The 23,740-nt window shown below is 55.1% G+C and overlaps 1 protein-coding gene across 5 annotated transcripts in view; it reads right to left on the reverse strand.

Annotated features, from left to right (window-relative positions):
• Positions 1 to 23,740, reverse strand: part of RPH3A (rabphilin 3A) — an 82,681-nt gene that overhangs the window by 47,926 nt on the left and 11,015 nt on the right. The window contains exons 1-3 of one of the 5 annotated variants that reach the window (XM_036449364.2): positions 16,555 to 16,748; positions 16,258 to 16,378; positions 11,896 to 11,900 (exon numbers count right to left, since the gene is read on the reverse strand). The gene's annotated coding sequence lies outside the window, so the exon portion shown is untranslated. Of the gene's footprint in view, positions 1 to 11,895; positions 11,901 to 16,257; positions 16,379 to 16,519; positions 16,750 to 23,740 lie in introns of those variants that run through there. The other 4 variants (XM_045585420.1, XM_036449365.2, XM_045585419.1 and 1 more) reach the window with 4 other exon arrangements.

Here is a 23,740-nt window from a genome sequence, read left to right on the forward strand (position 1 = left end):
GCGCTCCACTCAGCTTGAGATGTTGCAGGGAACCTGTGTGAGCTCAGCTGTCTGCAGGGAGTTCAATGCCACAGTCAGCCTCACCACACACACACACACTCCAATTCTCCCGTTACCCCCCACCCCACCCCCACAGTCTTGGAATGAAACCAGATGCTTCTCAGCAGAACACACAGCCACCAGCTGGACGGTGCGCACGCACTCCCGTCTCTCTGTCTCTGTCCCCATCCCTCCCTCCCTCTGGAGCCCAGCCCATCTCTGCTCAGTTAGGGATCTGGGAAACCTCACTCAGACTATCTGACAGAGTGGGGGAGGGGGGCTCGGCTTACACAGAGGGCCTCAAAGGAAGGGGGGGGGGCGGTGGATTAGGGGCCCACAACAGCACCCAGGCTGAACATGGGTTTTGCTCGGCCCGTGCAGTGTTTTTGAAAAGTGAGATTCAGCCAATGCTTTAAAAGCACAGGATTTAACGGAAAAACACAGATTGCCAGCTTCTCTTGAGAAAAAAAAAATATATATATGTATAACTCTAGTCGGTGGCTCAGTGGTTAGAGCACCGGCTCACGAACTGAAGGGTTAAGGGTGCGATTCCGGTCAAGGGCACGTGCCTGGGTGACAGGCTCGATCCCTGGCCCCATATGGGGCAAGTGCAGAAGGCAACCCATCGATGTGTCTCTCTCACATAGATGTTTCTCTCTATATCTCTCTCCTCCTCCCTTCCACTCTCTCTAAAAATCAATGGAAAAAATATCCTTGGGTAAGGATTGACCAAAAGACAATTTTTTTTTTTTTTTAAATAGAACATCTACTACTGGATGCCAGACACTATTCTAGGCACTGGGGATCTGGCCTTCAAACAAACACAAAAGAGGAAAACCACTATTCCCATGTTACTCAGCCTTCTGGCAAGGAAGACAGGTCAAATATAAAACATACCAGCCGAGCCAAAATTGGTTTGGCTCAGTGGATAGAGCGTCGGTCTGCGGACTGAAAGGTCCCAAGTTCGATTCCGGTCAAGGGCATGTACCTTGGTTGCGGGCACATCCCCAATAGGGGGTGTGCAAGAGGCAGTTGGTCGATGTTTCTCTCTCATGGATGTTTCTAGCTCTCTATCCCTCTCTCTCCCTCTCTGTGAAATATCAATAAAATATATTTTAAAATAAAATAAAATAAAACATACCAGCAGATGGGCACTTTGAAGATAAATAAAACAGGGGAAAGGGGCTGGTGATGGAGAGGGACGAGTGACTTTAAATTGGTGGTCAGAAGGGATCTCTGAGGCAGATCATTCCAGGCAGGGGGGAAGCAAGTGCCAAGGCCTGGGGTGGCCATGAGCTCCGTCAGTGGAAGCGGCCTCCTCCTGTCGGAGTTGCTAAGCTCAGAGCACAGGAGCTGGGGCGGATCCTGGCGACCTCTGCCACCACGGCCACCACGTGGGAAAGACTGGCCAAAGGATGGAAGGAGAGCTGAGAGACGGAAGAAAACTGATGGCTGATGATGAGTTGGAATGCTGGATCAAACCTCACCTGAATCTACGATGGCCTTTTTGGATACCATGAGCCAGTATATTCCTTCCCCCCCCCCCACCCCCCCACAACCCTGTCAAATTTAAATTGAATGTCTGCATTGCAACCCTCCTGAACTCTGTGTGTGTGTTCGCCAACCAGTTACTTTGGATCTAACTTCCACCGGGATCAGCTGAGGGCTGGAAAAATCATGCCAGCCTGCAGCCCCTCCCTGCAGCCCCTCCCTGCAGCCCCTCTCTGCAGCCACCCAAACCCTCGCGGGAAGACAGGCGACATCTGTGAAGCATCCACACCGAGGCCTGCTGAGACCCTGCACTATTAAAATTCAGCGACAATAAGCAGCACTAATTAAAAGCGAAACTAAATACTTAATAAGACAAATGAGGTGGCAGCATTTAAAGTCGGGAATGAGAGAGCTGGCAGTAATTAAACATAAAGATTAATTTCTTTGCCTTCTCTAAAAAACGTGTGTGCCCGGAACAGGTTTTGTTTTGTTAATGTACAGAATGCCACGGGAACGGACAGACGGGATTGGTTCTGCCTGGGGGTGGGGTGAGGGGAGCCCCCCAGGTGAGGGGGATGGTGGGCCGGCTCTGGACGGATGAGCCGGAGCATGCATGACATGAAGGATGGAGGAAAGGCTGAGGGGAATGGAGTAGGCAAAGGCTCAGCGGCGCCAGTGGACTGGAATGTGTAGGGAACAGAGAAACCCATGGGGATGGAGCCTGGGGTGATGGGAGGGCAGGGAGGAGGGGGAACAGGACTGAAAAGAGGGGGAGGGGTGCCATGATGGACTCATGACTGCGGCTCAACAACCACAGTGCGTAGCACCCCCAGCACTTCCCACGCAAATACCCCCTCCTTCCATTTAAAGACCCAGAAGCCACCCTGACCGGTATGACCCAGTGGTTAGAGCATCGGCCTGCGGAATGAGGGGTCCCAGGTTCGATTCCGGTCGGGGGGCGTGTGCCTTGGTTGCGGACACGTCCCCAGTGGGAGGTGTGTAGGAGGCAGCTGATCAATGTTTCTCTTTATCCCTCACGTTTCAAGCTCTCTATCCCTCTCTGTGAAAAATCAATAAAAAATATATATTTTTAAAAAATAATGAAATAAAGTCCCAGAAGCCAAGACCACATGCTTTCAGCAGCCCGTTCAGCAGGGGGAGCTTAGGGTCCGGGTTTGGGGGGGGGGGTCAAGCCATTCAGCCTGACAAATACATTCACCTCCCTGGCCTCACCCGCGGAGTGGGGACAGAAGAGGAGAATTCCTGTGCGGATGGGGTAGGATCATGTCCAGGAAGTCCTGGGTCCAGGGCCTGGCACGGAATGCCCCTTGTCAAGTGGGCGCTATCACTGATCTGCGTTATGATTAATCATCCCTTCCTCCCCTGGACGATGGGTTCCTCTGAGCCCTGAGTCTATAAACTCCAATGCCAAACCAGCCGCCGCAGAGGCAGACACTGTTTGCAGCGCAGAGCCCAGGCCCTGCACGGCCCAGCCAATTACCTGATCCCCCGATAAAGCAGCAACTGCCTTTGTTGTGGTGCGCACCCAGCTTATCTCGGCCCCAGCCACGTCCCAGCGAGCAGGGAGCAGAGGGACCGCTCTGGACCGGCTCCTGCATGCGTGCGTGCGTGCGTGCACAGACACACGGCCCTGAGCGGGGAAATGTGATTAGACGGGTCTGCGTATCAGCACGTGTCCTGGCGCATAACGGCCCCCGGCGGCCACTGAGGCCCGGGCTGCAACGAAACTGACTGGGATTAAAATTCAGCTGCAGCCCTAATTCTCATCCTGTCATGGAGACCCCGAGGGTCATCCTGATCCTTCCCTTAAGGACAAAATACAGACAGCCCCCGGCTTAACATCCTTTGACTTACAATTCTTCTCATTTTATGATGGCTCCAAGGTGATACAATATCAAATTATGTGCAACCAACACTTTATTATAAAACGGGCTTTGTTTAGATGATTCTGCCCATTGGTAGGCTAGCAGAAGTGTCCTGAGCACGTTCAAGATGGGCTGGGCTATGCGATGATGTCTGGTTAGGTGTGCCAAATGCACTTTCTTTTTCTTTTCTTTTTTTAAGTATCTTTTATTGATTTTTTTACAGAGAGGAAGGGAGAGAGACAGAGAGTTAGAAATATCAATGAGAGAGAAACATCTATCAGCTGCCTCCTGCACCCCCCCCACCAGGAATGTGCCCGCAACCAATGTACATGCCCTTGACCGGAATCAAACCTGGGACCTTTCAGTCTGCAGGTCAATGCTCTATCCACTGAACCAAACTGGTTTTGGCCCAAATGCATTTTCAATGTACAGTATTTCCAACTAAAGCTGTGTTTCTTGGGGGGAAGTAACCCCCATTATTACGTCAAGGAGCGTCTGTATTCAGAGCAGGGGGGGTGGCACTTATTCCTCTTTTAAAATAATTTTTAAAATACGTTTTTATTGATTTCAGAGAGGAAGGGAGAGAGAAAGAGAGAGATAGAAACATCAGTGATGAGAGAGAATCATTGATCGGCTGCCTCTTGCACACCTCCTGCTGGGGATGGGGCCCGCCACCCCCATGTGCCCTTCACCGGAATCGAACCTGGGACCCTTTGGTCTACAGGCTGATGCTCAACCACTGAGCCACACCAGCGAGGGCCGCTTATTCCTTTTTTAAATGACAGCAGTCCCCGTCCTCGCATCTGAGGAGCACTCCCATTTCACAGATGAGAAAACTGAGGCCCTGGGGTTTGTCAGGATCACACTGGGAGCGGGTGGACCATCCAAGGACTCAGACCCGAGTCGTGCATCCATGAGCCTCCCCACCACCCTTCTCTATGGATGGTCGGTGCAAACCATATCAGCCTATTCATTGGCTGTTTTTAGATGGCAAATACCACTGCACGGGGGGCAGCCTCCAATGGCCCAGCCTCATGATAAAAACGGCTTCGCTGGGTATCTTCCACTCAATCCTCCAGGCGCACTCACCCTCCGCCCTGCTCTGTGCCCCAGAGGCCGCCCTGCGTGGACAGGATCCACAGCAGCCTTATGCCGGGCCTCCAGTTGGGTTTATCTATCAAAAGACACTGCAGGCCAAACCGGTTTGGCTCAGTGGATAGAGCGTCGGCCTGCAGACTGAAGGGTCCCAGGTTCGATTCGGGTTGAGGGCATGTACCTTGGTTGCGGGCACATCCCCAGTGGGGGGGGTGCAGGAGGCAGCTGATCGATGTTTCTCTCTCATTGATGTTTCTACTCTCTACCCCTCTCTCTTCCTCTCTTGCATCAATAAAATATATTTTAAGAAAGAAAGAAAGAAAGAAAGAAAGAAAGAAAGAAAGAAAGAAAGAAAGAAAGACACCGCAGAAGACCAGAGGGGGTGAGGAGAGAGACCGACTGGGGAACTGACCCCTTGGACCCCTCCTCCCGGTCACCAGGGCCTCTGGAAAGTCACAGCTCTGGAAAGGGAGGACCTGTCTCTTCTGGTCCATAACTGTCCCGCCCCCCGCCCCTCCCGGCCCGAAGGGGATGCTGGCCCTCTGTTTGGCTCCTGTGCCGCTTTAGCATCCTGGCTTCCCTTGACCTTGCTGGCTTGCTCCTGTGCCTGTGAACAGTCTTCTTCATTGAATTATCTTCCTTTTACTCCTCCCGTACGCCACCCACTCTCCTGGGCGCTCAGCTCACCTCATCCTCACAACGACCCGATGGAATGGTGATCGGTGCCCTTTCGCACGTGAGGCTCCTGGAGCACAGAGAGGTTGGGCAACTCCTCCCAGGCTGCACAGCGAGTGAATGATGGGGCCGTCTCTGGAATCCCTGCAGCGGGACCCCATTGCCTGTGCTCTGACCAACTCACATCCGGCCCCGAGGGCCTGGGCCTCGCAAAGGCAGGCAGCACAGACATTAGCGGCCTTTGCATGGGCGATTCCCACACGCCACCTCGTTCCCTCCTTGGCCCCCTCCTAGGAAATGGGCCCTGGAGTTACTAAGATTCCTAAGACCCAGGTGTTGTCTTAACTCACCCAAGATCTCCAGCCAGGAACGGCAGAGTCCCCAGCTGTGTCTCCCTTTCATACCAACACTGCTATCCACTACTTTGGACAACCACTCTCACAGCACAGCTGCCCGGCCGGGTCTGGCATCAGCAGGTGACAGGCAAAGTGAGGGAGATCTGGCTTGGGGTAAAGAACCACCTTTTAACCATCAGCAGTCTCAAAGGGAGGGTGTGCTACGCCCATGGGTAACACGTTCCCAGGCATCGGAGGCAATCAAACACAAAGAGCAAAACCACTTGTCCAGGGTGATGAAGAGAGGGCAGTGAAATGGAAAAAAATAAAATGGCTCAAGCTCACAGATTCTTCCCTCGCAACCTTGACGTGGCCTCTTACCAAGAACAGCGCCGGTCGAAAGAGTCCTCTCGCCTTTGGTGCTCCCTGCCCTGGGAAAATGCGTGTTTTCACTTTATCCTCGTGAAGAAGCAGCAACTAGAGCCTTGAGGCTCTCCTTGTCTTCTCACCTCACAACACACACACACACACACACACACCACACGCACACGCGCACACACATTTGCACATGAGCACATGCATGTGCACATGCATACACACGCCACTCGCACTGCACCTATGGCACAAATTTCGAGACAGAATCTTCCATCAGAAGCTCGGGCTTTGGAGTCACGTGGACCTGGGTTCAACCCCCAGCTACGCTCAAGCGTGGTGAGCCTGAGCAACATTTCAGAGCCTCAGTTTCCCTGTCTGTAAAATGGGGCAGTAACTGCCTCTACATCACGGAGTTGTTGGGAGTTTGGAGTGGGAAATGAGGAGGAAAGTGGATCAAGGCCCTGGGCACCCCCTTTCTGAGGTTACCCAGGAGTTTCTGCAGGACCGCACCCCCAGAATAACATGGGTCACAGAGTCTCCGGCCTGGAAGGGTACTTTCTGCCTCATGCAGCCTGGCCACTGCATGGGTGTGGATTCTAAGAAACCCGAGACCACGTCAGAAAAGAAACACAAAAAGCTCCTCTTAGTCCCCATGAATAATAGATCTTACAGACGGCCTCCGTCCATTGCCCTCTGCTGCCCAGGCCCCTCTGGCGCCAGGCGGGGGAGAGGAGCAGAAATACGAATCTCCGTGTTGGCTGGAGAACATGAATGAACCACAAACTCCCCGTCTCTCTCCCTGTGCCCCACCCGCACCCCGGAAACAGCCATCAAGTACGGACGGAGCTCTCTGCAATGGGCAAAGCCCCTGGTCTTTGCAATCGAGCACCTCAAACTTGAACCTGCATCAAAGACCCTGAAAGTCTGAAAGCAGACCCTGAGAGCAGACCGATGGCCACTTCCCAGCTTCAGGGTTTCTGGTTTAGGGGGTCCTGGACGGACCCCGAGAATTTGCATTTCTAATAAGGTCCCTGTGATGCTGGAGCTGCAGGTCTGGGGTCCGCCTGCTGAGAGCCACCGCTTTGTGCAGACCCAGCTCCCTGGCCCTGAGTCAGAGCAAATAGCTCTGGGTGTGCTGTGTCATGTGACCTGACATTGGGGGTCCCCCAGGGGAAGGCTGAGGGCTGTGAGGCTTTTCCTCCTCTTGTTTCTCTCCTTTTAGAACGAATCCACCGCTTAAGAGACTGGCCCTGAGCATTTGCTGCTGCTGCTGCTGCTGCTGCTGCTTCCCCTCGCGGCCCAAACCCTCGGCCTGCAATGCAGGGATTCTTAAATATTGAATAAGCCTCCTGCTCCGCCGGCCGCCGGGCTGAGGTAATGGTGCTCTTGGCGAAGGCTTTAATCAGGTTAGAGCCGGTTTTATAAGAGACCTTCCCCTGCTTCCCCATCACCGAGATCCCTGGCGCCTCCACGCCCTCCACGTCCATCCCTCCGGACCCTTCTAGAGATTTGCCGACGGCACTAGCAGGGGCGTGGGGACGGGAGCTGGGAGGGATCCCAACTTCTGAGAAAGCGTGAGAACTAGCCCGCTGGACCCCGTTTGTCCCCAGCTCCCTGGGGGGCCTCAGCCACCGGCGGGCGGCCAGGCGTGCTGTGGCGTGGAGCAGGTGTGGCGTCCACCTGCACCCACCAGGAAGCGCCCACCCCATAGCTACCGGGGTCCCCCGGGGGGGATCCGAGGCCTCCAGTTAACCCCTGCCTTTCCCAGCCCGCCTGGGGCTGCCACTGCTGTCACTTTTTGCTGGATGTACACCTTGTCGTGGGCCTGGTGGACCTGCTTGGCCTCGGAGCTTTGTGGCGTGGCCACTGTCACCCTGAAGCCTGGACCTTTTTCTGGTTCCTGACTCGCCGTGTGACCTTGGGAAATGGGTGCGCCTCTCTGGGGCTTAGTTCCTTCTGCATCTGTAAAAGGAGGCAGCAATTCCCACTCTCCCCTGCAGACGGTTATTGTGAAATATTGACTCTGGATGTAATTTCCTTAAAAATGTAAGTGCTGCCTGGCCAGGGTGGCTCAGTGGTTGAGCATCGATCTATGAACCAGGATTCCTGGTCAGGACACATGCCTGGGTGGTGGGCTCAATCCCCAGGGGGAGCATGCAGGAAGGAGGCAGCCGATCGATGATATTCTCTCATCATTGATGTTTCTCTCCCTTCCTCCCTGAAATCAATATAAATATATGTTTAAGTGTAAGTCCTATAGGATAATAAGCAGCTAATATTTAGATAGGACAGCATGTACTGGCCACTCCGAGGGCTTCCTGTAGATAGTAACTCATGTAATCCTCACAGCAGCTCTGTGCGGAAGGGGCTATGACCATTCCATCTTACAGGTGAGTAAACTGAGGGCAGAGAGGCCACATAACAGGCTCAAGGTCACAGGCTGGCAAGGAGCACGGCCGGAACCCCAAGGTCTGGAGGCAGGGACTGTGCTTCTGACCACTGAGCACACTGCCTCCTAGTGGTCGGTGCGTGCCAGTCCTTCATGAGAAGGACATTCAGGCTCTGGATGGGGCCAGGAAGAGCTGAAGACCAGACCCTATTTCTGCAAAGCTCTGTGTTGTTAGTTAAGCAGCATTCCTCAGCTGCTCGGTCCTCACAGCAACCCTGACAGGAAGTGAAGCGCTGACGGATGGTCACCCCGTTTTGCAGCGCCAAGGAACGGAGCCCGGAGAGGTTCATTTCTCTGCTGTGAAAACCCAGCATTTGGCTTGGGCGTCCACAAGAGCTGAGCTTGGGCCCCTGGCCCTACCCTTCCCTGACGATGGGAATCTGGAGAGCCACGATCTCCCTGCAGCCTGCAGCCTCAGAGCCCTGGCCTACCACCTGGGCATCAGAATAAGGCCTCTTGCCAAAACAGGTTTGGCTCAGTGGATAGAGCGTCGGTCTGCGGACTGGAAGGTCCCGGGTTCGATTTCGGTCAAGGGCATGTACATTGGCTGCGGGCACATCCCTGGTAAGGGGTGTGCAGGAGGCAGCTGGTTGATGTTTCTCTCTCATTGATGTTTCTTGCTCTCTATCCCTCTCCCTTCCTCTCTGTAAATAATCAATAAAATATATTAAAAGAAGAAGAAGAAGAAGAAGAAGAAGAAGAAGGAGGAGGAGGAGGAGGAGGAGGAGGAGGAGGAGAAAGAAAGAAAGAAAGAAAGAAAGAAAGAAAGAAAGAAAGAAAGAAAGAAAGAAAGAAAGAAAGAAAGAAAATAAGGCCTCTTGTCCCAGGGGTTGTGAGCATTCAAGGAGCTCACTCATTTCAAGTCCAAGTGCAGGGTCTCACCCCCATGACCGCTCTATGACTTGGTGGACAAGCCCTTTGCTCCCTTCACTTCCTGTACGAAACCATGGCTCTGGGACACAACTGCCCTGTGACACGGCTGGGCCTTGACCCCAAAGAGAGAGCCCTGAGCTCTGTGGTCTTTCTAGCAAGAGCCTGGGGCGATACAGAGAGCAGGTGGGGAGCCCTCTCCCCCACCCCCAACCCCACCCCGGGCATCGGAGACCACCCTGCAGGACAGACCTGAGGCCACCCTTACAGTCCGTGTCAACCAGAAATGACAGCCCCATCTTAGACCTGCTGCCATGACAACCAGAGGGAGCGGGAATGTGCTCAGTCCTGGGGCCCTGGGTGCCTCTGAGGCCTCTCTGGCCTCTCTGGCCTTCTGGGGCCTCCCACCTCCAGGCCCTGCAGCATTCGGCCCTCGGGGCACGTTCAGGGCCAAGGGGCGCCCGCCTGCAGCCACCAGCCTGGTCCCCGAGGCCACGTCCTTGTCGCCGGCGGAAACCCGAGCAGAGGCGGCCTGAGGAGCTGACTGTGCAGCGGGACCAGGGTCTCTCCACACAGACAAACCCGGGACAACAGGGGCCTAAGGAGACAGCGGCGTGTCCCTCTCGGAAAGGCACAGGAGTGTGTCATTGGGCTGCCCTCCGAGGGCCAGCCCCTCCCCGAGTGATGTCCGCCTGCGCCTGTCCTTGGGCTCACGCTCGGGGCGGGTGCCTCCCTCCGGCCAGACCGCCGGCTCCAGAGAAAAACAGGTAGGTCTCTGATGATCAGAGGAAAGACTGCAAACGTCCCACACTTCCTTCCACCTTCCGTCCTACCCAACGGCCTTGCCCACGAGCCCCCAGTCTGCGGGGCTTGGGGAGAAAGACTTGGCCAGACGCCCCAGCCCCTCACGCTGGCAGCCACTTCTAGTGCCTTCGCCAAGTTCCAATATCCTGCTTAAGGCTGACAGATTAATCCGGCCGTACAGGATTGGGGGGTGTGGAGGGGGGGGAGCCGGCAGGTGGAGGGGAACCAGGTCAGGGGCCAGGCAGTGGGACGAAATGGACCACATGGATGTTTCTGTGCCGGCATCTCCCGGGGAGGGGCTCCCCACGGACCAGGAGACACCCCCCTCCTCCGCGCAGCCCAGAACGCCGCCCCCCCGCCCCATCCCTGCTGGCACCGGAGCCCGCTTACATAATCAGTTCTCCGCTGAGAGCGGCTCCATTCACAAGCCGCCGCATGTCACTGTGTAGGTGCGTTATGAAGAGGAGAGAAAGGAAAAGGAGAGGAGGAGGCAGCTGAATGAACTCACTCAGATTATATTGGGACACGAGGCAATCCCTCCCCCCCCCCCGCCCCCGCCCCCTCTCCAAATGAAGCCTTCACAGGCCAAACACCATGATGCTGACGCTGTCAGATGCGTCTCCCCTTGTTGATTCACTGGGAAGGGGCGGGCGCCAGGCCCAGCTTCCTGAGGCCTGTTCGCTCCCTCGCAGGCTGCATGGCTCAAGCAGAGCCTGCATGGGCTCCATGACGGTGAGACTCAGGCGTGCACTCTGTCATTATGACTGATGACAGCAGGACAACCACTTCGAGGAAACGGCGGTGACACCACACACCGCAGCCTGGAGCCTCGACACTGCCCTGTGGTCTCCCTCACCCTCTACTCCCCCATTGCCCCGGCCCAAATGGGGAGCCCCAATGGCCAGGCCAGTCTCCCCATCACTGATAACCTGAGTCCCTGGGTCCAGTCTCAAGAGAAGCGCCCACGCCCTGTCAGACTTCTGTGGGGTTTGCAGGAAACGGGCCAGCCCTGAGGGATCCCGCTGCAGAGAGGAAAGAGTGTCTGGGTGGCAACAGGCCTGATTCATGTTCTGCCCCTGCCCTTAGGGGATGCAGGGCTCGGGGACAACCTTGGCAACAAGTGTGAGGCTCCATTTTGGCTCAGTGGATAGAGCGTCGGTCTGTGGACTGAAAGGTCCCAGGTTCGATTCCAGTCAAGGGCATGTACCTTGGTTGCGGGCACATCCCCGGTAGGGGGTGTGCAGGAGGCAGCTGGTTGATGTTTCTCATCGACATTTCTAGCTCTCTATCTCTCTCCCTTCCTCTCTGTAAAAAATCAATAAAATATATATATATATTTTTTAAGTGTGAGGCTCCCTAGCCTAGGACTGAGAGCTAACACCTGTAAAAGCGTTTTTGCATCTCACAAAACACTCCTCATCTATGGCAGGGGAGGCCTGTGAGAGCACAGGTCCCGGGGCTTGAGCTCAGAGCGCCTGGTGGCACCAGACCTGGCATTGGGGTCTCAGGTGCTTCTGGAGCCCTGCATCCCCGACAGAATGAATCTTCAGCGGTGTTCACCCCTCTCTGCCCTCTGTCCTCTGCCCTCCCTTCTACCTGCGAGATTCGTGTGTGCGAACGCCCCTCCCCACCCTAAAACCCTCTCCTGGCTTTCGGGGAAGTGGTTACCGCTCCCCCCTCGTTAGGGCGAATGACTGATAAGGACGGCTGGCTGCATCCCCCCACCTCAAAGCTCCGGCTCCTTCTCCAAGAACAAGCCTTAGGACAGAGAGTGAAGCCTTTGGACATCAGTGAGCAGAGTGTTTTAGGGTGACTAAGGACCGCCCCCCAAAAGATCACCTGTTAGAAGCAGCCGCTTACTTCATCTAAGTCCCACTGCGTCTCTGTCACCGTTTTATGCCCAGTGCCCACCATGGTGCCACGCACACTGTAAGTACTCAATACATGTGCGAAGCATGAGGAAGTGCTGACGCATGTCCAGGCAGGAAGGGAGAGAGGCCTGCGGGCTGCCTGTAGCAGATCAGAGGTGAAAGCCAAGTCCTCCTCAAACTCACCAAGGACTTGCCCTAATCAGCAAACACTAAGCGCCTGCTGTATGCATGTCCCTGGCTGGACCAGAGGCCACACTATCTCCCCAAATTAACGTGTCCACTAGTCAATCAACTGAGGTTTCTTTTAGTTGTCCACTCATTTATGCATTCATTCACTCTTTCATGCATGCACATCACTGCCGAGCTCTGTGCTAACTCTGACACCAAAAACGGAGACATCACAGCACCCGCAGGAGCCCATGCAGGAGCGCCGTGGAGGGAGAGCGAAAGCTCGGGTCTCCAGGAAAACTCGGGCTCCGAGCCGGTGGTTTGGGATGACTCAGCAAAAGCCTCCCGGGCTCGGAGGAACCAGAGACGCGGGCGCGTCCAACGCGTCTCTCCTCCTGGCTCTCTTCCTGCAGCACCTGCTCACCTCAGTCCCAGCAGCCCTGACCCTCGGGGCCTCCCCAGCTTTAAGGAAAGCGGGGGGGGGGGAGGGGGTGTTAATGCCCATTTCATGGATGAAGAAACTGAGGACCTGGGACCAAACACAGGGAACAAGTGGGGTGGGATGTCTCCTGTCTCCCAGCCACGTCCTCGCTCTCGTGGGCCACAAAGCTGCATGTCTGGCGGGAAGGAGTCACCTCGCCCTCCCTCGCCCTGATCCTGTTTGGATCCCCATTATTAAGATGCGTTGGACATTTATTCCTTGCCAGGTCCTTTGCAAGCATTAACTCTTAAAATTCTCATGATCCCTTTATTATTCCCACTTTACAGGTAGGAAAGTTGAGACCCAGAGAGGTGAACTGAGGCATCTAGAAAGTGCCAGAACCGGGATCTACACCCAAGAAGAGCTCAATTTCCAGAGCCCACGCTCTTAGCCACCACACAGGACCCCCTGAATATGCCTGCGCACCCTGAGTCTCGGAGAGGTTGAGGGTCTTGCCTGAAGCCCCACTGCCAGGAGGCACTGGAGTCGGGATTCAAACTCAGGGCTGGCTGCTCCCACAGCCCCATGTTGCACCCTTGGACGCTCAGGGGGCAGGCGGGGACGGGAGCAGAGGCAGAGGGAGTTAAGGGGCCGCCTTCCCCTCCCGGCACATGCAGGACCTCCATCCTGGGGCCGCTGAATAATTCAAGCTCCTCGGCTCCGGCCCACGCCTGGGTCCCGGGGATATTTTTATCCCAGGTTGCAGCCACCGTGCTTCACGGAAATAAACCGCCCCGCTGGCGTCTCGTCTTCGCGTCAGCTGCCGATTTGTCTGCATTTAGGACCGGCTCCCCTCGCGAATGGGATCGAGAGCAGGAGACAGGTCCATATGTCATGGTGGTTTTTATTAGAAAGTTACAAACTCTCTGTGACCCGTGTGTGTATATATAGAGAGAGAGATGGGGAGGGGGTAGATAAAGAGGAAATGCCACATGCTACAAAGAACGCCCCCACCACCCCCCCAGCAGCCGCCCTGACCGACCAGGTTGTGTGGGAGCAGGAAGGAAGGGGAGCAGCCGAGCAGGCTGCAGAGGCTGAGGCTCCAGGCACCCCTGTGACACAGCAGACACCCCGGCCGCTGCCTCCCTCCCGAGGGTGAGAAAGGGGGTGCTCGAGGCTCCCTCCTCCCCCCACATCCCAGGCTGGTGGCAGAGAGGTGGCCGTGGAGCCAGCAGTGAGGGATGACGCCTGACTTCGTGGTGGCAGATTTTTATGCTGCTGTGCCGTGACTCACTGTGTGGCCTTGGGCAGGTGGCTTTCCCTCTCTGGGCACCCCCTAAAAGGGCTGGGCTAGATCAGAGGTTCTGAACTTGAGATGCTCCGATGGGCATCAGGGAGCACTCACAAGCCCCCCCACTATTGTGTGTTTGAGTGACTGTGCATCTGTTCAGTATGGGAGTCGGGGGGGGGGGGGTCTCAATGGGGTCCTTGCTGTCACCCCGGGGATTAGTCTATAGGGCCCTCCTGTGCTGCAGATCTGAGTGTCTCTGCATCTGCCTGCGCCATACATACAGCAGAGCCCTCTCCATCTGAGCCCAGGACTCCAGGACCCGACCAACGAGCTTCCAAGAGACCCCATATCCCACCCCAGTTTACCCCAAACACGGACTCTCAACACACGTGACAAATTCCCAGAGACGGAGCTAACCCTTCCTAGAAGCACGTACACACACCCACGTACTTAGCACACAGCCAAGAACCTCAGAGCTGGAGGGGCCTGGGGGTCCCCAAGACCAGCTACCATATTGCACAGGGGGAGACACTGAGACCCGGAAAGGGGAGGGCCAGGATCCGGGTCTCCCACTCCAGGGGCAAGGCTCCTTCCAGAACGCCCATCTCCGTCTTCCCGACGCACCACAATGCGCCATTTCCAATGCGCTGGGGGAGGAGGCAGGGCTGCCTCTTGGATTCTCGCCATCCCCCAAGGAAGCGCAGCTGGGAGACAGCAAGGAGATGCTTGGAAAGCACCCACATGTGGACAACCCAGTCCCAGCCACCTCGGCGGGGCCGGCATGGACCGCAGCGCTGGCCTGATCGTTAACATATTGGCATTCTCCCGTGCCAGGCGGTGATGGCACACCGAGGCCCCTGTGGCTCCCTTGTCCCTCCCCCAGGCCACGCTGAACCCTCAAAGGCTAACACTCGGCACTGCGGGGGACACCTCGGATCCCCCACTCTGGGGCCCAGTCATAGCCCAGTCTGGCCGGTCAGTGCCCAAGTTCAACATCACCCATGGCCAGATGGGTGGCTCATAATCTGAGCCTCACGTTCCTCATTGACAGCTGAGGCCTCCCAGGGAGAAAACTAAGGCAACTTTGTCCTCAAGGTCACCCACCAAAGGAAGCCGAGGATTTGAGGACCACCAAGGAACCCCCCCCCCCCCCCGCCCCACATGTCCTGCCTGACCGGGCACATGCCTCGGGATTTGGCATCTCCACATGGCCCTGGGGGGTGGGAAAGGGAAAAAAATGACTGAGTGGGCTCCGCTTGCACCCCAGGCTTGCCAGCCTCGGGGGGTGAGGCTTCATCCCTCCCACCTCCAAGAACAAGAACTTCAGGAGGAAATCCTTGGGGATGCGGAGGACTGAAGCAACCCGTGAGAGAACAGCAGAGATGCTAAAAATAAGGGCGTGCGTTCCCAGAAAGGTAGACGTAATCAAAGCGGGAAGCAAGGAGAAATCCCCTTCTGATAAGTCGCAGATGAGCAGCCGAGGCGTTTTTAACATTAAATGTGAGGTGTTTTTTTTTGATTCGCTTGCCAAGGACCACCGCTCGCCAGGTGGATGCAGGCTTAGCCCATCAGGACCTCAAATCAAGCCATGAGAGCAGCGTGGGCTCTGCCTTGGAACAGATCGAAACTGGGGCTCGGAGCCCTTCCCCAGCCTCAGAACCAGCCCTGTCCTCCCCTGTTTCCCCTGCGCTGAGACGGGTTCAAGGATGCAGTCTCCCAGGCTGCACCCCTCCCCCCCATCCCCTCACTTACAGGTGACACCACCTGTGAAAATAAAACACCGTCTGCTCAGCAGGCAGCGGGCCGGTCCGCTCTGGTCTGTCCGACCACTCACCCCAACCAAAACGGGGTCCTTCCGTGGCTCCCACATCTCCCATCCCAGGAAGCTTAGGACAGCCAAGCATTGCACACATCACACCACGGAGCAAATGACTCGGCTATCCCTAGAAGCTGGCACAATCTGAGCCTGTCCTACGCAAGCCTATCTGGTGTGCCAAGGCGACCCTAGACAAGGGTTACCTTCCAGCCTCAGGCGACGCACTCCTATCCAGGGCCAAGATGCCCACCCACTAGGTCAGAACACACACAAAGACCCTCCATGCCAGGCTGGCCAGCCCCCCGAAGGGTTAATTCACTAGGAGGACTGCCGGCCACTTTCCACAGCCCCTGCTGCAAGGGAGAGGGCACACTGGGCAGAAGCCACAGTGTTGATCGCAATGCCTAAACCTGAGCACATTCACCCCCGGTCTCCCCCCCCCCCCCCCCCGCCCGGGCACTGGGCCGAAACCCAATTTGGCTTCTGGGTGCCGCTTGGGCAGCCGAACACTGCAGAATGTGGGCAAAGGACTGTGGTCATTCCTCAACGCCCCTCCCCTCCCGCCTCCCCTCCAGCCCACCAGCTCATATGCACACACCGCATGGCACCCGGGATCCCAATCCACCACCCGCCCCCAGCCCCTTCGCATAACGGAGAAGAATGCCACTTACCACAACACCAGAGGACTGCAGGGGGGACCGGGCGAGCCAAATTCTTGCCAACTCCTCCCTTCCCTGCCGGTGGGAAGATGTTAACTCCCGGCGACTTGGTCTGAAAGCTCAGCGGAGGCGCCTGGAAGAAAAATGTTTGACTCTCCTAGTCTTCCCAAAATAAAATCCAAGTGCCAACACACACACACACACACACACACACACACGCACACACACACACACGCACACGCACACACACGCACACGCACACACATGCACGCACCAACTATCCCTAAATCACGCAGGACCGAGACATACCACTGCCAGGCGAGGAGAGAAGTCAGCCAGTTAGTGGGCAAGGCAGGCTGTGGCTCCCTCAGACTGTCCTCCCCATGGATGAAGGGTTTTGCTCTGTAAGTCAGTCTCTCTCTCTCTCTCTCTCTCTCTCTCTCTCTCTCTCTCTCTCTCTCTCCCCCCTCTCTCTCTGTCCTCCGAGTAGGCAACTCGGGGCTGCTGGCAGCGGACGAATCGGTTGCGCTGCCTCCTCCACTGCTGCAGAGCCCTCTGTTGAGCAGGGGAGACGGGGGGGGGGGTGCAGAAGCTTCCCGGTGGCGCAGGGGAACCGAGCCTGCCTCCCACCCGTGATTTATGTGTGAGGTGCCTGGAGAAAGAGAGGTGGGAGGCGGGGAGGAGAGGTTGGGCGCATCCGAGATCCCAGCTGGCCGGAACGGCAGTCAGGAGATTGGCGATCAGCACCGCGGACAGCGCTAAGACGTGGAGGAGGCGGAGGAGGAGGAGGGAGGGGATGGGCGGGAAGCAAGCCCTAAGGCAGCGAAGTTAAGTTATTGGATGGATAGAGCAGAGAAGGGGGAGTGGGGGGGGGGGGAACAGAAGTGGGGGGAAGACAGGACTTCTCGCCATCGCACAGTGAAGTCAGTGTGACAGCCCACCTACCGCACACCCATTCGAATAGTGTCACTCACTCCCGGAGCTGAGGAGCTGTCACTTGGCAGCCCCTCTCCCACACAGGCCCCCAGACCTTCCTTCACCGCTGGGCTCAGCTCGGTGAAGAGTTTGACTACCCGGTGTGGGAGCCTTCAAGTGGTTTTTCTCAAAAGCAAACAGCCCAGCTGACCGGTCCTCCCCCACATGGTGGCAGATTTCTGACCTGGACCTCGGGAGCCTCAGGAATTTGGAATAAGGAAAGATAAACTCTTAGGAAAGGGGGATGTTCAAGGGACAGGGGGGCTTCGTGGAAGAAGCACTGGACCCCGTAGTTTCTGGGGCCCAGGTCTGGCCTCCATACAACCTAGTAAACGTCATTTAATGTCTCCAAGTCCCATCCATAAAATGATATTACGACTGCTCGATTTCCCCAGAGACAAGAAGCAAGAGGCTCAAAAGCAACAAGAAGAGCCCACAAGATGTGAGCTGCTAGGATCCCACGATCCACAGCTTGTCCCACGACTCAGATGCGTTGACAGAGGGAGAGAGGAACTGACAGCCAGCCAGGAGGGTAGGTGCTGGTCCCTCCTCTCCCTGGGCTCCCCGTGGTCTGAGGAGGAGGATGTAGGGAGATGACAGGGGGTCTACATCGGACGACGGAGCCTTCGCCAAAGACCCAGCCCCGGGAGATGCAGACTGACCTTCTGAAGTGACACCACCAAATGGACAAGAAAATACAACCACTGAAAGGACAAATGCACAAAGAGAAATTGATTCCCGTGGATTCCAGCGCTGCAGAGCTCCAGGCTCCTATCCCTGCTGACGACGGACAAAGGATAGGAAATCTCGAACAGACTGAGGTTCTCTGCCACGTGAAGGTCCACACAGACCCTCCTCTAACGCATGCCACTCAGGGGCCCCAGGGCAAGCTGCCACATTTGCCATTTAGATGTCAGAATTTGAACTTAAGATGTCAGAATCTCTAGACCATTTAGAGCTACACTTTACAGATGCGTAAAGCATCATCGTGATCATAATGCTTATGCTGGTGGTGGTGGTGGTGATGGTGGTGGTCTTTATGGTGATGATGGTAGTGATTTTGGTGGTGGTGGTGGTCAGTGGTGAAGGCAGCTGTCATTTATTGAAAATCACCTATGCACCAGCCATTCTGCTAGGACCCTGGTTGGCAAACTGCGGCTCGAGAGCCACATGTGGCTCTTTGGCCCCTGGAGTGTGGCTCTTCCACAAAAGACCACAACCTGGGTGAGTCTATTTTGAAGAAGCGGCTTTAGAAGAAGATTAAGTTTAAAAAATGTGGCTCTCCAAAGAAATTTCAATCGTTGTCCTGTTGATATTTGGCTCTGTTGACTAATGAGTTTGCCGACCACTGTGCTCGGTAGGACCTTTACCTATCTCATCACCTTGAGTCCTCACCATGACCCTGTGAGGGTGTTATTCTTATCCCCATTGTACAGATGAGGAAACTGAGACACGAGAAGTTAAGTCTTGCGTAAGGTCACATAGTAAGTGGGCAGGCACAGGGTTCAAAGCCAAGATTGTGTGATTTCAAAGCCCATGTTTCAGAAGGTCAGAGTCAAGTTCAAGTGCATTCTACAATGTTTTGGCAGGACCTCACTGCATCTTTTCTGGGAGGGTCCTAGGACACACATTCAACCCCCTCACTTTACACATGGAGACACTGAGGGCCAGAGTGGGGCAGGGAGAGCCAAAGAGTCAGGAAGTAGGAGAGCTGAATCTGGAACCCAGACTTTCTGAAGCCAGGACCTGTGTCTTAGTGCCAAAAACAGTGCCAGGTACATAGGAAGTCCCTCAACAAACACCTGAAAAGTGATTCAAGAAATCCAGAGAGGGCTCTAGCCTGTTTGGCTCAGTGGATAGAGCATCGGCCTGCAGGTTCAATTCTGGCCAAGGGCACATGCCCTGGTTGTGGGCTCGATCCCCAGTAGGGGGAGTGCAGGAGGCAGCCAATCAATGATTCTCTCTCATCGTTGATGTTTCTATTTCTTTCTCCCTTCCCCTTTCTCTCTGAAACCAATAAAGAAATATATTAAAGAAAAGAAAATCTTTTAAAATAAAAAATAAATTAAAAAACAAAAAGAAGCCCAGAGAGGGACTAAAGTCACACAGGCTGCTGGTGGTGGATTCAGAACCAAGTAGGTCTCAAGCCTTTCGGCTCCGGGTCCCAGGGAATATCTATCTACTTCATCCCTCAGCTTCCTGGACATTAGACACGTGTTCTCAGAGGGTCTGTCAATACAGCTACCACCTGCTAAATGCCAGGACGTCTACCGTGTACTGGGCACTGGTCTAAGCACGTTAGAGTTTCTGCCGCCTGTCTTCACCACCTCCTGAGGCAGGTGTGACTGAGGTCCCATTTTCACAAGAGAAGACTGAGGCTCAGACAGCTGACGTGAAGCCCCACAGCTCACACCACCGGCGGTGGCAGAGGCAGGGACGCCGATCTCGGGTCTGACTCCAAAGCCTATTGTTGTTTTTTGCCACCCTGCTAGTTTTTCTCAAACGGGGCCCCCCCGAGGTCCCCACGGGAGTGAAAAAGAGGCTCAAGTTGCTGCCCCCACACACCCACCCTAGTTTCCACTAGAGGAGCAGCGCTTTTAACCGTTTTTTGCATTCTGGGCATCTGCCCAAGTCCTCACTGCAACGGGGCTTTGCAGCAAAAAATTTAAGAGATAATATGGTTGAAATCAGAACCCTGCATCTTCCCTGGTATCGCGTCATCTAGGAACCAGCCCTGTCTTCTCGGGGAATGGTGCCCCCACCCTCCCTGGTCACCATCTCCAAACCCAGGAGCCCCTCGTCCGAAGAACCAGAACCAGCGGCTGCTGTAACCTCTGGCAGTGCTGCAGCAGGAGCCACCTCCACTTCGGACTCCTCAGGACTGAGCGGTGTCGCTCTGATCCTCCCGAAGCCAGGGCACGGCTAAGGGTTCCTCAGGGCCCTGGATTCAGCCCAGCCCAGCCCTGCCCTGCCCTGCCCTGCCCTGCCCTGCCCTGCCCTGTCCTTGCCCTGCCCTGTCCTTGCTCTGCTGAGGCCGGAGGCAGCCAGGAAGGCTTCCGTCACTCCCCGGGAGGATGGGGAACGATGGTGGTGGTGATAACTCTACCAACCAAAGCTACCCGCCTGTTCCAGGTGGCTCCGGGCACCGTATTAGTATTATCTTCACAGCAATCCTATGCGTTAATATTATCATTGTTTTCTTTTCTTTTTTTTTTATGTCTTTATTGATTTCAGAGTGGAAGGGAGAGAGATAGAGAAACATAAAGGAGAAGAGAGATTCATCGATCGGCTGCCTCCTGCACGCCCCACACTGGACACCAAATCCGCCACCCAGGCACGTGTCCCGACCAGGAATCAAACCATGGCCGCCTGGTTCATAGGTCAAGGCACTACCACTGAGCCATGCTGATCGGACTCATTGTTTTATTTTCCTTTCAACAATTGGGAAAGCAGACTCGGACACCTAAAGCAAACAGCCTGAGGCCATTTTGTTCAGAAGTGGCGAGACTGGGATTTGAACCGAGGCCCTCTGAGTCTCTATTATGCTCTAGAGACCCCTCATTATAATGGTCTCTCCCATTTACTGTTGGGGCTTGTTGTTCACCACGTGAACACTGTGCTTTGTCACCCCAGTACTTCCCATGGCATCACAGTGCAATTAAGTTGTGTTACTCCTTCGTTCATCTTACAGACGAGGAAATCAGATACAGAGAGGTTGGGCGACTTGCTCAAGGTGACACAGCTAGGACGAAAGGGGACGGCAGGGTGTGAATCTAAGCAGTTTGCTTCAGGGTCCATTGTGCTGTGCTGTCTCCCGGAGAGGTGGGTACTGAGCTTGCCCCCAAAGAAAGAAAGTGGCACACACAAAAAGTTCCCATTTCACTTGGCAAGTGGGACAGAAAAATGGCCTCAAAAGATGTCCACATTCTCATCCCAAGATATTGTGACTATATTACCTTACATGGCAAAGGAGACTTTACAGATATGATTACGTGAAGGATCTTGAGGTGGAGAGGTTACCCTGAGTTACCTGGAGGGGCCCTGTGTAATCACAAGAACCCTTATATGGGAAAAGGGGGGGCACCGAGGTCAGAGAGGAGAGGTGATGATGAAGTGTGCGGGGGGGGGGGGGGGGGAGGGAAAGAGGGGGAGAGGGAAGAAAGGAGAAGGAGGAAGGGTAGGAGGGAGGGAGGGAGAAGGAGAGAGAAAGAAAGAGAGAGAGGGGGGGGGAGAGGGAGAGAGAGAGAGAGAAAGAGAGAAAGAGAGAGAGAGACCATGTTACGGGCCTTGAAGATGGAGGGAAGTGGCCACAAGCCAAGGAATGCAGGCCACCTACAGAAGCTGACAAAGCACAGGAAATAGATGTTCCCATAGAGCCTCCCGCAGGAATGCAGCCCTGACAGCACCTCGATTTTAAGAATTCTGACTCCAGAACTGCAGACAAAACTCATTATTTGTTGTTTGTCACAGGGGCCGAGGGACACTGACACAGCAGCTTTGCCGAGGAGCCTGCAGTGAGAGGCCTCGGGAATCATCTCATAGTAGCTCCACCTTAGGGGTCATGAGCCCCCTCGTGGCCAGAGAACCCAATGTTTCAATCACATCACCGCCTGTCCTACAACACAGTGTGTGTGTGCGTGTGTGTGCATGTGCACGCGCACCTGCACACGTGTCCGCCCAGGAGGGGGCTTGGAGAGAAAGCATGCATGCTCCAAGCTTTCGCCCGGCCACCAGGCTCTGTGGCTGGATGACCCTGCCAGGCAAGCTGCGCTGTATTCGCTCCAACCTTCTCTTTGAAGAGCCTCCAGGGAAATGCTATCATCGGGAACACAAAAGGGAAGAAATGTCACCGGAGCACAGCTCCTCCCGGGGGACCTGTCAGAGACAGAACAAATAAATGCAGCAGAGACACAGGAGAGCAGGGAAAAGAGAGAACAGGAAAGCAGAATAGAGAGAGAACGGCTGGGTCCCCAAGGCTGGCCTGGGTCCTGGCAGACCCCTTCCCCCTGGGAAAGGAGCCAATCTTAAGGAAGCTCGTCAGCACACACACACACACACACACACACACACACACACCGTGGGAGAAAATGGGGTAACTACAGAGAAGATGCTACAGGACTTGGCAGGACACGCTTTTAAGACAAGTCAACCCGTATTATTTACTAATCAGTCCATTTGGTGCTAGGACTTGCATTCTGGAGCACTGAGCTCCATTCTAAGCTCCCCATTCACCAGCTGTGTGACCGTGAATATGTCCCTGGCATGCTCTGAGCCTCGGTTTCCTCATCTGTAAAATGGGACTATAACGCCATCCCCCTCTCTACCAACCAGTGAGCCCAGGACGTTTCGCTGAGTTAATGGAGGTGAACAAGAGTGGTATACTCTACTAGGGGTGTCGAACTCAATCAGAGAAGGGGCCAAAATCTAAAATCCAGCCTAAATCGCGGGCCGAATGGTTTACTGAACAGTCATAAACTGTCATTGTGATGGAAACGCAGCGGAGTGCAGTGATAACAGCGCGGTGCGGGCCACATTGCAAGGCCTGGCGGGACGGATTTGGCCCTCGGGCCTTGTGTTTGACACATGTGCTCTAAACAATGAAGAGCAACTACCGTTTATTAAGCACCAACTGTGTGCTGGGTGCTTAACCAGTCCCCCTTCTTCCTCCAGGAGCCTAGATAAGCATCCAGCCTAAAATGTCTGCCCTGGATGTTTTGGCTCAGTGGATAGAGTGTCAGACTGCAGACTGAAGGGTTCCGGGTTTGATTCCGGTCAAGGGCACATGCCCAAGTTTCGGGCTCAATCCCCAGTGGGGGGGGGGGGGGGGGGAGAGTGCAGGAGGCAGCCGATCATTGATTCTCTTCATTGATGATTCTCTCTCTCCTTTCCTCTATGAAATTATACACACACACACACACACACACACACACACATATATTTTAAAAACCACCCATAGGTGCTGGAGGAAGGGGAGTGGGCAGACAGCGTGACTAACAGTTAAAAGGCCAGGTTTAGGACAAGGCTGCCGAGGTGTGGCCTGGAGGAAGTAACCAAACGTCTCTGTGCCTCAGTGCTGCCATCTGTGAAGTGGGGACACACACACAACACCTCCGCACACGGTAGTCAGTGGAAGCACATTCGCTAGCCCGTACAAAAGCACTTAGAACCGTGCCTGGCACATGGGAAGCCCCATGAGTCTCATCTTTACGTTTTTATTGTTGCGACGGTATTATAACTATTATTAATAGTAGTAGTAAAGAGAAGAGCTCCCCACAGAATGGCACACGTTCTGCCGAGACACAGAAAATGAGTCAGGTGGTCTACGTGCAGGCATCGTTTTCAGGCCCCCATGTCACGCATTTATTTTCAAGGACGTTCGAAAAGCACGGCCTTGCATTGCCGGCGGTGACATCGTGTTTTCTGCTCTGCAAATGCACTCCGGCCGCTGTGAGGCAGGGGGAGGACGAGCCTGGCCTTTCTCCTTCGCTGTCCGGGACCTCGGCCGCAGCAGCTGCCGGGA

Source organism: Pipistrellus kuhlii, unplaced genomic scaffold, assembly GCF_014108245.1.
Source record: "Pipistrellus kuhlii isolate mPipKuh1 unplaced genomic scaffold, mPipKuh1.p scaffold_m20_p_20, whole genome shotgun sequence".
In the NCBI taxonomy this organism is placed as follows: domain Eukaryota; kingdom Metazoa; phylum Chordata; class Mammalia; order Chiroptera; family Vespertilionidae; genus Pipistrellus; species Pipistrellus kuhlii.